A 15,268-nucleotide genomic window follows, 5' to 3' on the forward strand; every position below is an offset into this window, starting at 1 on the left:
AATGCAACTATTTGAACTCGCCTTGAATATGTCTTTAGTCTCATTTCACCAAATCATTGGATCTTTGTACCGTTGGCTTTGATACCATTTGTTCGGTTTAAAATGGAGATTGCGTCATGCGGAAGCTTAAAGTTTGAAAACAATAGGACGGTAATTCAGATGACAAAGAAAAATATACTAAAAATATATATATTAATATGGTTTGGTCAAACGACATACATATTAAAAATAATAATGAGAAAAAAAACTCAAAATTTATTGGGAGAAAATTTCCCCCTAATATGAGAACGGGTGTTTTATTTATAGAGTTTAAAATCCTTTCCTCCAAGAAAGAGGTTAGCCAAATATGAAAAAAAATTATATTTTTGTTTTAGAAAAATTAAAACTATTTATGGTTACTTTTATTTTTTCTTACAAGAAAAAGTAGAACTTAATTTTGATAAGAAAATCAGGATAAAAACCATAACAACTTTAGGTTAAAGGAAGGCCTTTAGCATAACGTACAACCTCTGCTGAGAGCTTCTCAAAACATTCATCTAGAACTTTTCTTTGATAAAAGCATATTAGTTGAATAATTTAATAGCTTGATTGTCAACTAGGGTAGTCACTTCATATACCACATCATTCTTCTTAATCAAATGTTTATCTCTAGTTGTTGCAATAATTCTACTGCCATTGCCATACCAGTTAAGATTCCCTGCTAGGCAATTCAAATGGTCTCTGTGATCTATGTCATCAAGCACAACTAAAACCTTCTTAAAACGAAGTCTACGAGCTATCATGTGCTTTCCATCCTCTTTATTATTCACGTAATCCTGTTTTTCCCCAAGTAGTTCAGACAGAAGGACATTTTGTAAAAAATGCATTCCACATTTGTTTTCTTTAATATCTGCAATGAAACTAGCAGCTTCAAATTGATATTAGAGAATGTCAGAAATTGCCCTTGCTATTGTTAGTTTTTTTCTTTTTTGTGGAATAGATGTGCATTAAATAAATGTAATGAGTTATTTTACAAAGCAAGGCCTAGTCAGGGACAAAAATATAACAATTGAATTTTGTATTCCCATTACTAGATACACAGCGGGAGAATCATTTCCCCTTTAAATCTTCCCAAAAAACTATTCCTACACTAGCCGGTGGAGTTGCAAAAACATGCATTTTGTCAAAAAGGTTAAACTCAGAGCCTTGCTTTGACATCAGGTCCGCTACTCTATTCTGCTCCTGATATGTGTGGTAGACTGGAGGATTCCCCAGACTCCTTAATAGAGATCTGCATTCATAAACAACTAAATCGTAAAGCAAGTTACCATGGTGCAGCATATTAATAACTTTCAATGAATCAACGCAAACTTTCAATGGTTTGAGGTTTTGGTCTAAAGCTAGGTCGAGGCCCTCTTTAAGGGCTAGGATCTTCATGAGATTATTTGTGGCATTGGTATATAAAGCTTTTTCTAAATCCTACCACCCAATCCCCTCTGCCATTTCTAATGACCCCTTCCCTCAATCCCACCCCTCCCAAGGTTGCCCAGGAAAGACTCATCCGTGTTTAGCTTGAAAGAATTGGAGGTGGGGGGAGACCATTTTATATTGACGCTTTTCTTTGTAAGGGGCTTATTACCATTGCCCAGGTATTTGTATTCTATAGTTTCAGCATGAGGTATGCTGAAACAAGGAAAAGAGTTGGTGTTTTGGAAATTGTTGGCATTTCTAGTTTTTCAGAGATGCCATAAGCAGAAGGGTAGGAGGGTGCCCCAAGAAGTGTTGTTGTCAAAGCAATCATTGTTCAGTCTTTTCCAAGTTGTGGACCAAGTATTGGTGTCAAACATGGAAAGATGGAGATTTATGTTACCTTTGTACTTTTGGATAAGAGTTTTCCAAAAGATCTTAGCAAGGTTACATAAAAAAAAAATATGGTATTGGTCCTCCTAGTTATCACTGCAAGCATGACAGAGGCTTGTAATATTCAAACCCCTTTTGAAAAGGGTGACTCTAGTGGGCAGACTATTGTGGTTCAAGAGCCACATAAAGGTTTTTATCTTATTGGGGACTCTAAGGTGCCAGATCTAGTTGGAAGGGGTATAGGCTCAGTAAGAACCTTTTTTCAAGTTGGAGATGTAGTAGTAGTCACTTTTGTAAGAGAAAGTGCCATCACCAGTGAGCCTCCAAAGAGGAGTGTCTTGACTGAGATGAGTGCTCTGAAGGAGAGCATTCTGTATGTTGTGGATAATATTGGTAGGAATTTCAAAGGATAAGGGGGTGAAATCCCATCTCCCCTCTCTTTAGATATCTTTGACCATGATGAGATTAAAGGGGTTGGTATTTAGAACTTGTGTCACGACCTGAACCGGGGCCCTGACCATAACAAGCATTTCGAACCATGAAGGCCCGAAACACCCCTATCTATCTCGTAATCATGCACATAATTCATATGATAAAAGAAATACGGAAGATACACAATATTAAGGAAACATGGTCACGAGTCTAATGAAATAAAAAATGGGAAATAATGTCCCACAACATCTATCGACATCTGAAAACCGTCTACGAAATCTCTTCTACATGACTAAAATAAACAACTGTTTGAAAACTAGGACAAGAACCCTAGTAGACCCAAAACTATTAAATGAAAAATAAACAGCCAGACATCAGACCTTCCCGAATATAGAAGGCTCACCACTTGTCTCTACAAAACTATTTGAAGAATCTACTGATTTTCTGGACCCCTACATTGTGCCACTGAACCTGGGAGAGAAGGGGGTCAATACAAAGTACTAGTACGCAGAGTAATCCAAAACAAAGTAGAGATTTTTATATAAACTAAATGTGAGTTGTTATAAAACACATTATTGCAAAATGATTTCGAAAATACATGGGAATAGTATACTGATTTTTCAATAACAATGCAACACATCTGAGCTAGGTGGTACACCCTACAATTCCACATTTTCACCAACTGTCAAATCTCGATTGCCGCCGAGATTAGAGTATAAGTGAGGGAAAGAAACACAAGATTAAACAGCAGGGTGTCTCAACCCAATCAAGTATGGTAGTGCACAAGATCACAAAGCAGGGTTCCTAACCATAGTCCCAATTTGGGATGACATAATGTCAGGTCCATAAGATCACATAGCAGGGTACCAAGTTCCCTAGTCGGCAAACATGGTTTCCAGCGTAGAGTCATTTGACTCGTGCTTTCTTTGGGTAACAACCTATCTCAGAAAATCAATGCATGAAACTCATTTTAATTAATCACATGTCATACTCTGTAGGGTATCGTCATACCCAACTTGCAAGTCATCAATATCACATCAACTTTCCAACTTCTCATACCATTTACCACATGCACATATGTATGACTTTCACACCATTAAAACACATACACCATGGTTCTCAACATGTAATTATTCAAGAAGTTTAATCATTTATAAGTAATGTCATATCAATTGCAAAACTCTTGCTCTCAATGGTTCAACACAAGTGTAATATGAGGTATAAATATTATCATGGGGAATTTTGAAAATTTACAACTCATGTACATTGCACCCTTTTTTGAAATTTCAGGTCACATGTTCACAATTCAACCATTTAAATACATTCAAACAAACAACCCCAAGATATCTCAATAATTCTTTAAAAATTATATATCAAAACATGTTATTTGTATCAATTGAAAACCCCCATTTGTAAAAACATATATATACTTGTATAAATTTAAAGTCTTGCAAGAATTTCTTTCTGAAAACATGCCCATGAAATTTAGGACAACCCCACGTACCTCTATTTTGAAGAATAATGAATGATTCTTGAAGCTTACGGACTGGGGATTCCAAATCTCTAATTATCTTCAAGAACTCACGGTTGAATCTTGAATTATTTGGGATTCTTGTTTGAAACCCTAGAGAGCGTTCTTGATGAATTTTGATGAAAGTGTATGTATTTAGGTGTATTTGGGATTAAATTCCGTGTTTAGATGGGTTTGGGGTCATGGGAAATATCTAGTTTGACCTTAGAATTTAAAATTCGGGACTGGAACATCATATAAGGCTTCACCGCGACGCGCTGGAAATCACGATGAGCTACTAGAATTGACAATTGTCAATTTAAGGCTCATTGCGACGCGGTGGCCAGTCAAACGGGAACCCTGACACTAAAAATGTTCTAACTTCTTCACCGTATGTCCGTTTTAGGAGAATTTGGTATCGATGGAAAGACAATTCAAAGATATTTCATTTGATACATAGTAGGCCACTCAGTTCGTCATATATAATGAGTTATGATCGATTGAAGCTGACCCAAGTTTCAACGTTCACTAAAACTTGAACGATAGGAAAGTTTTCAACCCGTCTTTGAGTTAAGGGACTTCTATGATCTCAATTCATGCTCAACTAGATTCACACACTACAAAATTGATTACACACTAAATTTGCATAGGATTCATGATTTTGTAACCTCTATGTAAAAGAATAACGGTTTACGTTCTAGCCCGAAATGCGGGGTGTTACATTATCTCCCCCTTGGGATCATTCGTCCCCGAATGATGGATAGGGACTTGTTGAAGTACTAAAAGTGTAGAATAAAGAGCGTAGTCTCACATTAAATATTTTTCCTCGATAAAATATGGAATGCTAGCAAACAAGCTTCATGATAACCCCTAGCGAAACTTGTAAGCACGAAATATGTATAATAAGACTTTACATAGGGATGATCTTGCACAAGAGCTCTATGCATAATAATCTTCCAAACATAAGGCTGGGATTTAGTTGGTGATCATAGACCGAATTTATATTTGTACTAATAATGAAAGAAGATTTTTCGTGGAAGGTAGGGATAGAATCTTTCTCCATCTCTCATGATATAATGAAATAGATATTGCACTTTGAAACACTACTTATCCATGTCCAAACAACAAACAACACACTTCATTACTTCCAACTTACAATTCTTCCATCACACATCTAACTACAAGAGTTTGAGCCTCAGTGCAAAGCGCTTTTTATGTTGAAGCCTAACTCGGAGTAACAAGGTGGTTACTTAAACTACAGGACCCTGTACTATAAGTCCCTTTAAGAAATTCTTCACCTCATCAATATCATCAAACACTCTTGGGTTTTTAATTAAGAGGGTACTAACCACATAGCACACAGATTTGCATTTTCAATAGTCACAACGTTCAAGCCTAATCAACTACATCAACTTTATGGATCTGCACACCAAGACCAACAATTTCAATCACTCTACAAATATTTTTCACCACATTCCTCCTTTTTAGTTAATTCACACAACAAAAGTTCACCTCCTTCTTTTTCTTTTTCACCTATAACCTCAGCTCAAGAATCATATCAAATTTTTAACCTTCAAGTACATCCACTCCTCTACCTAACATATCACCACTTTTCTACAGCCACCATTATACTATCATATGAAGGATCATTAAGAGACTCGAGCATAATTGTCAAGAATGGAAATAACACCATTAAACCATAAATTCTACTCATTGGACTGCTCAAGAAAGGACATGAAACGAAGATATGATAGAATAACCATAAGGTGGTCCATATAACAAGTCTCTAGATTATAAGTAAAGAGTCATTCGGAAAACACAATACAACATGAATTCTTAGGACAGAGCACAGGGAGAAATATTGGTGCATATATCAAGACAAAATGGAGGAAAGAGATAGGATTCCCCTCCTAGATTTGGAAAAATTGGTAAGATAAACTAGGCACCCGACGCGATAGGAGACATAATGCATTGAGATCGCATCGAGACATTGGTTTGGTCAACGCAATTACCAATGCGGAGCGCCGATATTACATTGATCCACTAGTTTTCTTACTTAAATGCATCTCAAACGTGGTTCAAAAAATCTAAACCTTTTTCCGAACCACCCCTTTACACATCTGAACATGAATCAACTCAAAAACTTATGCCTTGGGGTCGAGAAGATCAATTTAAAATCATGGAAGTTGAGAGCTCATAAATATGACTAAATTTTTTAACCATTAGAAAATTTTTCAGGTTACAAGCTCTCCATATGTGCCACTAAGAGTGGTATTGAGTCGAGAATGATACGGACTATTATATGTCAACTAAGACAAGGATTTCCACTTGAAGCGATTGCTCCACATTTAAGGAACTAAGATTTTTTCCATAAGTTTGCATAAACTTTATCACTTTGGATAAACCCAACATAGGATGAATCAGTGACATATAGAATCATATTTCCTTAAGACCAAGCATGCTGAGAGACATAGATTTTCATGGATCATGAACAACATAACATATGGCCTGAATACATGAAAGACTGGATTAATGAGAGACATAATTGCTTCTAGTTTGGAGGTCATATCACATAAGTCCATGGGAAACTCGAATCATAGTCACAAACATAACTTGAACAGATGACGTAAGAAATTAGCGGAATAATATCTAAAATGGAAGTAGGAGGAGTATGCTTGAGTAAGAATAGACTTATCATGATTTATCCCCCGCAACTTGTCAAATTGAGAAAAATTTGGGAACTAACTTAATTCTCCATCTCCCCCTTAGATCAAAGTCACACCTCTAGACTTGCAGACATAACCTCACATCAAAATCTGTAGCCACAACCTCCACGCAAATGAGACATCACCATAAATTTTAACTCTAAACTCTCCCTGATGAACTATACTCGGAAGGCCTTGCTTTTCAAAAACAATTCTACTCTTAATATTTGCTAGCGTCAATAGCCAGTACTCTACAACTATCACTCTCGTGAGTGCACGCACCCACACTCCTTATCACAAAAGGGGTATCAGTATATACATGAACTCAAACTTCTCTCATTAATCCCTAATACAAAGGCACTATATTATTTTCTAGGACATTTTCTTCTAACTTTCAGAGTCATCAACATATGACTAATATTTCCATGTTCCTAGACACCCACACTTCTAAACACTTAACACTCCATCTTCAATTTCCTTAGGATACTATCATTACACCTCAAATCACATAATCAACAACTTAATGAAATCTGTAAAACTATACCAAAGGCATATATTTCTTACCTACATTTCCTAAATTCAACTATAACGAACACCATACAACAACAACAACCCCTGATTCTTCCTCAGACCCCCCTCCCCCATACTACAAATTTCAAAAACATAGACTAGGTACAACATACACTTATACACATAAAACTTTATTAATAACCAGCTACCTAGGGTTCAACTTATTCCAATATACCTATGTTCTTAACTACTTAATGATTCAACCACAATTCATCATTTTAACACTAGTCCTCATGTACACATATCCCTCACGATTACCTCTTAAATGTTTCATAAATCTTCAACCTGGGCTCTTTCACAGATCATATCAAGCCTACTAATTCATTCCCATAAATCATACATCATTAATCATAAAATACTATTCTCGCCACCATATTCTACAATCTATAATTCAAGACTATATTCTAGCATCCATCGTCTACCACTAATAACGCAAAGCATGCAACATAATATACTAGTCTATCAAATTGGGAAATCAACTCCAACTACTCATTTCATTCAAATACTACCTACAGTCACAATCTCCTCCATTACATCACTATTATAGCTCAAAATCTACTTCATACCTTCTCACATGAAGTATTAGTTTACATCTACTAAGGAAAAGAAGATCAAGGAGGTAAAATCACAGAATAAACATGGTTAACCTTAATCTTATATCATACCCCATATAATCTTATCTACTTATACGACTTCCTTACATCACACTTACTTACTCAAGCGCATATTTAGACTACCTTCTAATTCCACAAACAACCATAAGTCTATAATTATAACTTACTGGCTAATCTAGCCATTTTTATGCGTGAAAAAAACAACAATTCACCTCCATTACCATCTCGATCTCATTCAATAAGATTCGGCTATACATATATTCAATAAATTGCCCTTACCACTTTTCTTACAATTTTGCCCCTAAACCCCCAGTTCCAACCAACACAAGAACAACAAATTGCTAATGGATCGAAATAGGCCTCACACGGCTTCACTAGACATTGTTTTTTTAACCTTTATGGCTCAATTAGAAAGGACCATACCATTTAGAGTCTGAACTTCTGCACTTGATTCACCCCAATAATGAGACACATCTGAGCACATCAAAGAAAAGAATTGGGATGACTTTACTTTTATATGGACAACACCATAGCACGAATTAGAGTATAGAAGAGAAACATTCTGACTCCATAGCATGAACTAGAACATAAAGAAAGAGAGACATTCCTAAATGCCTTGTAGCCTCCTGCTGATAAGTATGGCATGCTACACACCTATAAAAAAGACTCTACCGAATGAGAATTTGCAGACACCCTGGGACCATAAACTGGGCTTTAATACAAAGTTTGTCATGACCCAAATCGGGGCCTTGGCCATGACGAGCAGTCAAAACCATGAAGGCTCAAAACACCCCTATCTATCTCGTAATCATGCACATAATTCATATGATAAAAGAAATGCAGAAGATACACAATATTACGAAAACATGGTCACAAGTCTAATGAAATCAATAATTGGAAATAATGTCCCACAACATCTATTGACATCTGAAAATAGTCTGCAAAATCTCTACTACATTACTAAAACAAACAACAGTTTGAAAACTGGGACAAGGCCTCCAGTAAACCTAAAACTATTAAATAATAAATAAACTGCCAGACATCAGGCCTTCCGAAATATAGAAGGCTCACATCTTGTCTCTGAAAAACTTTTTGAAAAATCTACTGATTTTCTGGACCCCTAGACTGTGCCTCCGAACCTGGGAGGGAAAGGGGTCAATACAAAGTACTGGTACTCAGAGTAATCCAAAACAAAGTAGAGATTTTTATATAAAATAAATGAGAGCTATTATAATACATATTATTCCAAAATGATTTTGAAAATACATAGGCATATAATACTAATTTTTCAATAACAATGCAACACATCTTAGCTAGGTGGTACATCGTGCAATATCACATTTTCACCAACTGTCAAATCTCGATTGCTGCTGAGATTAGAGTATAAGTGAGGGAAAGACACAAAAGATCACACAGCAGGGTGTATCGACCCAATCAAGTATGGTAGTGAACAAGATCACAAAGCAGGGCTCCTAACCATAGTCCCAATTTGGGATGACGTAATGTCAGGTACACAAGATCACACAACAGGGTACCAAGTTCCTGAGTCGGCAAACACGATTTCCAGCGTAGAGTTATTTGACTCGTGCTTCCTTCGGGTAACCACCTATCTCATAAAATCAATGCCTAAAACTTATTTTAATCAATCACATGTCATACTCTGTAGGGTATCGTCATACCCGACTTGCAAGTCATCAATATCACATCAACTTTCCAACTTCTCATACCATTTACCACATGCACATATGTATGACTTTCACACCATTAAAACACATGCACCATGGTTCTCAACATGCAATTATTCAAGAAGTTTAATCATTTATGAGTAATGTCATATCAATTACAAAACTCATGTTCTCAATGGTTCAACACAAGTGTAATATGGGGTATAAACATTATCATGGGGAATTTTGAAAATTCACAACTCATGTACATCCCCTTTTGAAATTTCAGGTCACATATTCACAATTCAATAATTTAAATACATTCAAACAAATAACCCCAAGATATCTCAATAATTTTTTAAAAATTATATATCAAAACATGTTATTTGTACCAATTGAAAACCCCTATTTGTAAAAACATATATATACTTGTATAAATTTTAAGTCTTGCATACATTCCTTTATGAAAACATGCCCATGAAATTAGGAAAACCCCACGTACCTCTACTTTGGAGAATAATGAATGATTCTTGAACCTTACGGATTGGGGATTCCAAATCTCTAATTATATTCAAAAACTCACGGTTGAATCTTGAATTATTTGGGATTCTTATTTCAAACCCTAAAGAGCGTTCTTGATGAATTTTGGTGAAAGTGTATGTATTTAGGTGTATTTGGGATTAAATCCCATGTTTGGATGGGTTTCGAGCCATGGGAAATTTCTAGTTTGACCTTAGAATTTAAAATTTGGGACTGGAATGCCGTATAACACTTTACCGTGACGCACTAGAAATCATGATGAGCTACAAGAATTGACAATTATCAATTTAAGGCTCATCGCGATGCGGTGGCCAGTCAAATGGGAATACTGACACTAAAAATGCTCTAACTTCTTCACCGAGTGTCCATTTTAGGAAAATTTGGTATCGATGAAAAGATAATTGAAAGATATTTCATTTGATATATAGTATGCCACCCATTTCATCATATATAAAGAGTTATGATCGATTGAAGTTAACTAAAGTTTCAACGTTCACTAAAACTTAAAAGATAGGAATGTTTTCAACCCGTCTTTGAGTTAAGGGACTTCTATGATCTGAATTCATGCTCAACTAGATTCACACACTACATAATTGATTACACACTAAATTTCATAGTATTCATGAATATTTCAACCTCTATGTGAAAGAATAACAGTTTACGTTCTAGCCCAAAATGTGGGGTGTTACACCTTGGATAATAGTGGAAAGGGTAGGCATACCAGGGATTCATCTAACTTCCCAAGATTTAGTATTTGTTTCATTCTTGATGGCCCAAAATGTAGAATCATTGCACAATCTCTAATATTTGATGATATTATTCCAAGTCATGAAGCCTTTTTGGTGCCCCTTTTTCCTGTCCTATATTTGGAAAGGAGAATGTTAGCCCAAAGAAAAGTAGGTTTAGAGTACATTCTCCAACCCAAGCTGCAAAAGAGGGCTTCATTCTTGATGGAATCCATTTGCATACCAAGCCCACTATTATTTTAAGGAAGGGTGATGGTGTCCCACCCTATGAGATGCATTTTCTTTTTATCATCTGTGGTGCCCCAGATGAAGTTTCTCTGATATCTATCAATCAGATTAAGCATGTTTCTAGAGAGGTGGATATACTGCATAATATAGTTAGGAATGGAAGCCAAGGAGAATTTGGCTAGGGTGACCTTACTAGTCAAGTTGAGGAATTTAGTTTTCCATCCAGCCAGCTTACTGTTCAAGTTGTCAATAATGAATTGGAAGTCCCTCTTCTCAGTTTTTTTGTGGAATATGGGAAATCCCAGGTATTTTTCAAAGTGGTTAAATTGATGGATGCCTAAGATAGAGAAAAGGCTATCCCAGTCCTCAGGTTTACAGTTAGCAGAGAAGATGACCTTGAATTTAGCAAAGTTGATTCTCTATCTAGAATGGAAGCTAAAACTATGCAGGACCTTATTAATGGTATTATAATTTTTTCTATCAGCTTTAGCAAAAAAAGTGAGGTCATCTACAAAGAAAACATGGGAGGCGGGGGGCCTCTATTAGAATGGATATAGTTGTCCAAAGGAGAATGTCCACTTCATAGTTAATTCTCCTAGATAGAAGTTACATACATAAGATGAAGAGGTAGGGCAACATGGGGTCCCTTTGCCTAATGCCCCTGGAGGGGTTAAAAATGGTGGTCTTCCCACCATTGACCAGGATAGAAATGGAGGAAGTAGAAATACAAGAGAGGATGGGGTTAATGAGGTTCTAAGGGAAGTTGAAGAAAGAAAGGGCTTGTCTAATAAAAGACCACTCAAGAATTTCAAAATCTTTATCCAGGTCAATCTTAAGGAGTATGTTGGCCTACTTACCCTTCATTTTGGAGAAATGGCTAACATATTCTTGGACAATGATGGGATTGTTAGAATAACTTCTTTTAGCATTAAAGCTATCTTGGCTGGGACCAATGATTTTTCCTAGGAAGGGCTTCATCCTGGAGGTTATGATCTTGGTGATGATTTTATACTGGGTGTTACAAGTGCCTATGTGTCTAAATTTCATAAGATAGGTGACATTCCTGCATGTAGAAATGAGACAGAGGTAGGTGGAGTTGACTCTGGGGTTCATGGAATAGGAGGTAAAGGTCGTCTGGCAAAACTTGACAAGGGGAGGTCCCATTATGTCCCAAAATTTTTGGTACATAAAGGGGTGTAATCCATCAGGCCCAAGGGATTTGTTAGGCTTAAAAGAGAAGACAACCCTTTTGACCTTCTCAATGGAAGGGATGACTTACAGGAGATCATGGTTGAGGGAATTGATGGACCCCAAGGAGGAGGGGTTAGACTGGATAGCAATGTGCCCTAAGTTATGTTCAGTGGTATAGAGGTCAACATAGTATCTAAAGATAATGTTGTATATATCCATAGTATGATAGTGTGAAGTACCACTTTCCTCAACGAGGAAGTTAATCCTATTCTTTCTCCTCCTTTTGAGGGTGGAAGTATGGAAGAATCTTTTGTTAGAGTCCCCTTCCAGGAGCCAAGAGATCCTAGACTTGAGCTTCTAGAACTCAGTCTCTAGGTTGAGGATATTGTTGAACTCTTTTAGAAGAGTATTTTCAAGGCCATGAATAAAAGTGCTTGTGGGGTAGTTAGGACTAACCTTTCAAACAAGTGATTCTTCTTATTGAAGATGTTACCAAATATGAGTTTGTTCCAGTCCCTGGCCTTCTTCTGAAAGTCTAAGATGGCCATGGTAATGCAAGTACAGTTAAGAAAGAAATCTTTGATTAGGTTGGGGAAGTCTTGGTGGCTGAGCCACATAGATTCCACCCTGAGGGGCTTAATCTAATTGACAGAAAGGAGCCAATAGTCAGGAAGAGGGGGAATGGTCAGAGTGAGTTCTAGGGAGATGAGTGACAGAGGGCTCAGGATAAAGGTGAATCCAAATGTCATTATCAAGTCATCTATCTAGTCTTTCAAGTATTAGACCTTGTCTATTTCTATATCTCATGTTAGACCAGGTGTATTTGCTTCCCTTGAATCCTAGATCAATAAGGTTCCAGTAATTAATACAATTCATAAAGAGGTTGGTTCTATTCTTATTGATCCTGGAACCTCCGAATTTTTTAGAGGCCTTAAGGATCTCATTAAAATCCTCCCTACCAATCAGATCTTCCCCTTAGGGGAGATATCATTGTCAGAGAAAGAAGCAAGCTAGTTCCAAAGGTCTGCCCTAGAGTGGAAGTCAGTACTAGCATAAATAATACTAATAAACTAAGAAGAAGGAGGGGAACTAACCTTGACCTTAGCATTAATAGCTTGGGTGGAGATGGAGATAGAGGTGATGGAGATGGAATCCTCCCTCTACATAATGACCATTCCCCTTGAATTGCATTAGACTTAGACTAAATATGGTTATGGAACATAAATTCCTCACACAGGTCTAGGTAATCAATCATCTTGGATTCTAATAGAGTAAGAATGCATAGTTGATGGATATTAACTAAGGATTTGCAGTGCTTCTTAAATTTAGCATTCTTTCTCCCCCTAACATTCCACACAATGAAGTTCTTCATCTTTGAGTGAAGGGGGTGTGGGATTCTACGGTAGTTACCTTTCCCTTCCCCTTTGGGTTGGTGGTGGATGTAAGAGTAGAGACCTTCTTTTTCCAGCTTAGGGGAGCTAGCAAGACCTTGGGAGTCTCTTCTTATATAGGGTTTGTTGGATTTAGTCTTATACCTAGACTTGCTAACCCTAAGAAAATCAGGACGATTAATATCTCCTAGACTGGCTCTGTGAACTCTAACTCTAGAGGCTCTACCAGGTTGAGAATCTCTGTTCTTAGAACCTTGAGCTAAGATAGGAATTCCTCTATATCCCAGTTGCTTGCTCTTAGAGCTTCTAGAGAATTCAACCTTTCCACCCTCTCTAGAGTGAGGTGGGAGGAGGTTGTGATCAACGACGGAGGTAGAGCCTGGCTTGTTGAAGTTTAGTGATCCCTAGTGGGAGGTGCAAAAGTTGGCCCCAGAAAAAGTAGAGCTTGGTTGTATAGTGGAAAGAAGGGAAGGTTCAGACAGAGCTGATTGATTATGTTGGCAAGTGACTCCATAGTCAACTCCTCCTGGAATGGTGAGTTGATTACTTGGAATAGGGTGGCCATCCAAACATTGGGCCCGTATGTCTGTAGGCCCTAGCAAAGGCTCACCATGGCCAACTGAGCAAGATACTGGGGATCCTTAATGAGAATAGTGATTTGTCTCCTCTCTAATTCAATATGTAGGGGGATAGTTTTGTAGGATAAATATATCTCCAACTAAGAAGTTGGTTGATTATCTAGGGATAATAGGGTTCTGGTAAAGATGATTTTGTTGGAGTTGGGGGATTCCATAGTTGCCTTCTAGTGAAAGCTCAGTCATATTTTCCTCCAGATATATAGAGTGAGTAGAGTTGAGAGGGGTAAACTGAGAGGTTTTCCCATGGGATACACCACTAGTATTAAATGCAATGTCCACGCCCTGGACATTCCCAATCACATCACTTCAGAAAGAGGAAGAGTTTCTTAGAGTCATTGGTGTAGGCTCATTATTGCCTAAATCCAGGTGGCTCTAGGGGGTTCCACAATGGGAGGCTTCTTTCCTTTTAATTACCAATTTCCAAGAAGGGGAAATATTTTTAGAAAAAAAGGGATTTGGAGGAGTGGGGTCAGGTAACTTAGGGCCCAATTTGTTCTTAGCATGAGACCTATGAGAAATGGTGGTATTGGGCATCTTGGTTAATGGAGCTATTGTTTGGCCCCCTACAACAGATGATAATTGGTCCTATTTATTTTTTGGACTAGTATTTAATCTTCTAGGGGCATTTTCGTTCATGGGCTTGGACTTGGAGGATTCACCTTGGGTCGGTCCAGTGGGTAAGAGTCCAGACGAATGAGGGAAAAAGGTCTTTTTCGGAGTCGCCTCTAGCATACTAGGGTTAAGGAACTTACTGACACCACATCGAAGGTCTTAACCTTAACGATGGGTGTTCCTTTAGAGGTTGGTTAATGGTTTCTTAGCATCGATTTCTTCTTTTTTGTGAAGAAAATGATTTGCCAGTCTGGTGTGTCCTTCTCCATCATCTTCTTCACCTCCAAAGTTGATTCCGTGGTCTATGACCCTGCTGCTTCAACATTGTTTTAGGATTTATTTATTCTTAGCCAGTAGAAGAAAATAGATGCCGTGTGACCTAGACGGACACAGTTCTTACAAAAAAAGCCCTCTTCCTCATAGAAGAGAGGTTGCGTTTGGTGGTTAATAGATATAAAGGCTGTTACTGGTGTGTCCAAGGAAATCTGGAACAGATCCTAGCATATCTTCCCCTTAGGGCAGTAGTGGTGCAAGCCTCCGCTTTCAACAATTGCCCTATTTTCCTGTCGATCCTTTGAAGGATGGATG

General features: G+C 37.4%; 1 pseudogene; it reads right to left on the reverse strand.

Annotated features, from left to right (window-relative positions):
- Positions 1 to 471: 471 nt before the first annotated feature.
- Positions 472 to 12,587, reverse strand: LOC124893492 (annotated as a pseudogene).
- Between the last annotated feature and the right edge of the window lie 2,681 nt (positions 12,588 to 15,268).

Source organism: Capsicum annuum, unplaced genomic scaffold (assembly GCF_002878395.1).
Source record: "Capsicum annuum cultivar UCD-10X-F1 unplaced genomic scaffold, UCD10Xv1.1 ctg60336, whole genome shotgun sequence".
Taxonomy (NCBI): domain Eukaryota; kingdom Viridiplantae; phylum Streptophyta; class Magnoliopsida; order Solanales; family Solanaceae; genus Capsicum; species Capsicum annuum.